At 51.8% G+C, this 2,323-nt stretch overlaps 1 pseudogene; it reads right to left on the bottom strand.

Annotated features, from left to right (window-relative positions):
- Positions 1-455: 455 nt before the first annotated feature.
- LOC102435306 lies at positions 456-999 on the bottom strand (annotated as a pseudogene).
- Positions 1,000-2,323: the final 1,324 nt, after the last annotated feature.

Raw genomic sequence — 2,323 nt, 5'->3', positions numbered from 1 at the left:
CCGTGGTGCAAGCAGAGTCCTTACACCTCCCTGGAGGGAACGTGGCAGGCTGCCCTCGGCTCCATCCACCTGGTCAGGTGTAGATCTGTGACTACGGAACGGCTCCCTCTAGTGGTGCCCATGCCGCTGCCGCCTTACCCCTCGCAGCTTCAGGGCGGCTGCTCAGCGGTGACATTCCCTGAGGGCCTGGACGCTGTGAGGCGCTCCTGGCCAGGCATGGGCTTGGCTGAAACATCACGTTGTTGCTCTGTTTAAATGAGGGGCTTCAAGACCAGAGAGCATGGCTCCTTTCAGCTTATGGCATAAAGGAGTTACACGAGTCCAAGTTAAAAAGCAGACCCCAAGTGGTTACATTATACAAGCTGTGAGGTTTTTAGGCTTGTGACACGGGACAGAAGGGAAATTCTACTCATTGTAAAGAAATCCTCACTTAAGCTTCCGTGAGCCCAAAGCACTTACTCCTCGTCCTTAGCCCGTCCAGTCTCGACGAGGAACTGGCGTATGTTCTTGCGCTGGTCACCCTGCAGCTGAATTGTCCTCCATATTCTGGATGCTCAGTGACAGTCCCTTTGCAGGCAAATATCTCCTTAAAGGCCTTCATAGTTTCTTTTAATCCTATGATCCCTTAGCCCAGTGGTTCTCAACCTGTGGGTCGCGACCCCTTTGGGGGTCGAATGACCCTTTCACAGGGGTCGCCTAAGACCATTGGAAAACACATACATAATTACATATTGTTTACAGCAGCAAAATTACAGTTATGAAGTAGCAACGAAAATAATTTTATGGTTGGGGGTCACCACAACATGAGGAACTGTATTAAAGGGTCTCGGCATTAGGAAGGTTGAGAACCACTGCCTTAGACAGTAGTAAGGGTCTTCCTGCCGTTTCTCTGTTGAATTCTTATTGGATACAAACCTCAGTGCCAGCGGGAGGCAGGTCATCACCCTTTCTTGCATCAGCAAAAGGGTGGAAAGAGTGGAGGTTCTGGATAGTGGACATACCATAGGATCCCTTTCTCCCTTTTCCTCGGTGAGAGAAGGCAGCAGGGGGGATGGAGCGTCGGGAAGTGAGGGGGGTTCAGGGAGAGGTTGCTGAGTCCTCGGCGGCTCAGTCACTGGGGGCTCAGCTTTGGTTCTGACACAGCCCCACACTGGGCCCATGGCCCACTCACTCACAGGTCAGGTCCTCTGTGATCCAGCCGTGATTAGGTCTCACAAGAGGAAACGAACGTGTATAAAGTGCCTACCACGTGCCAGGTACTGTGCTGGGGCTTTGCTGGTATTTCAGTTGCAGTTTATAGGTGAGGAAACTACAGCTCAGAGAGGTACAGTGACTTGCCCAAGGCCACACAGCCAGGAGTGGCATCACTTCTGTTTGAACTCAGGCAGTCTGATTCCAAAGCAGGGGCACTTCCCACTGTGCCAAGTGGCTTATTGCCGGGAAGGATTTTTATTTTTTTCAATTAAAAAGTTTTTTTAATTGTTAAAAAAAAAAACATAAAATTTACCACTAAGGGGTGGGGCTAGATTTTTAAAGGCAGAATAGCCTTTCTCAGACAAAAGGTGACTTAGAGAATTCATTACTCCAAGTGGGCTGGTGCCACCGGAAGACAGAGAAGCGAGGGCCCCTCATTCACTAAGCACATGTCACTGGTGTTCAAGGCAGGGCCTAGTGCTAAGGGGGGACAGCCAGGGGCCCAGGGTGGGCGCTTAAGGTGGCTCTCACTCTCAGGTTGACCCCACACCTGCATGGCCGAGAGGGAGTGCCACCTTAAGTCCTGCCCCCCAGGAGCCTTGGCCCCAGCCCAGGTTCAAGGTCAAGGAGAACTGAGATAGCTTGGCAGAGTCCCCGTCCAGCCAGGGCAGGAAGAGATGATTCTGCCAGCAGTGGCACTTAGCACAGTGACGTACAACGCGGCATCGTTACTTCTCTTGGTGGTTGGGGCCGGGGGGAAGAGGGCAGGGAGGCAGACTGAGGTCAGACAGACAAACGCTGCTGCAGACAAGGTTCTGAGGGAGGGGACAGGTGCCCCGGTGGGGGCGTTCCCCGGATGGGCAGCCTTTCCAGGGAAGTGATGTTCACAAGCTGGCCAGCCCCTCCTCAGAGGCCTGGGGCCCACGAGCTTCTAAATGGTCACAATCCACCTGCTTCCCTTGTTCCTTAAGCTCTGGGGGTGGGGAGGTGCCTTTTTTTTTTTTTTTAGGTCTTTCAGGAAATGTCTTTTATTTTTTTAAATATATTTTATTGATTTTTTACAGAGAGGAAGGGAGGGGATAGAGAGTTAGAAACATTGATGGGAGAGAAGCATCGATAAGCTGCCTCC

Source organism: Myotis lucifugus, unplaced genomic scaffold (genome assembly GCF_000147115.1).
Source record: "Myotis lucifugus unplaced genomic scaffold, Myoluc2.0 scaffold_35, whole genome shotgun sequence".
Classification (NCBI taxonomy): Eukaryota; Metazoa; Chordata; class Mammalia; order Chiroptera; family Vespertilionidae; genus Myotis; species Myotis lucifugus.
Note: the sequence above shows the minus strand (reverse complement) of the source record. Positions and strands in the feature narration are given on the sequence as shown.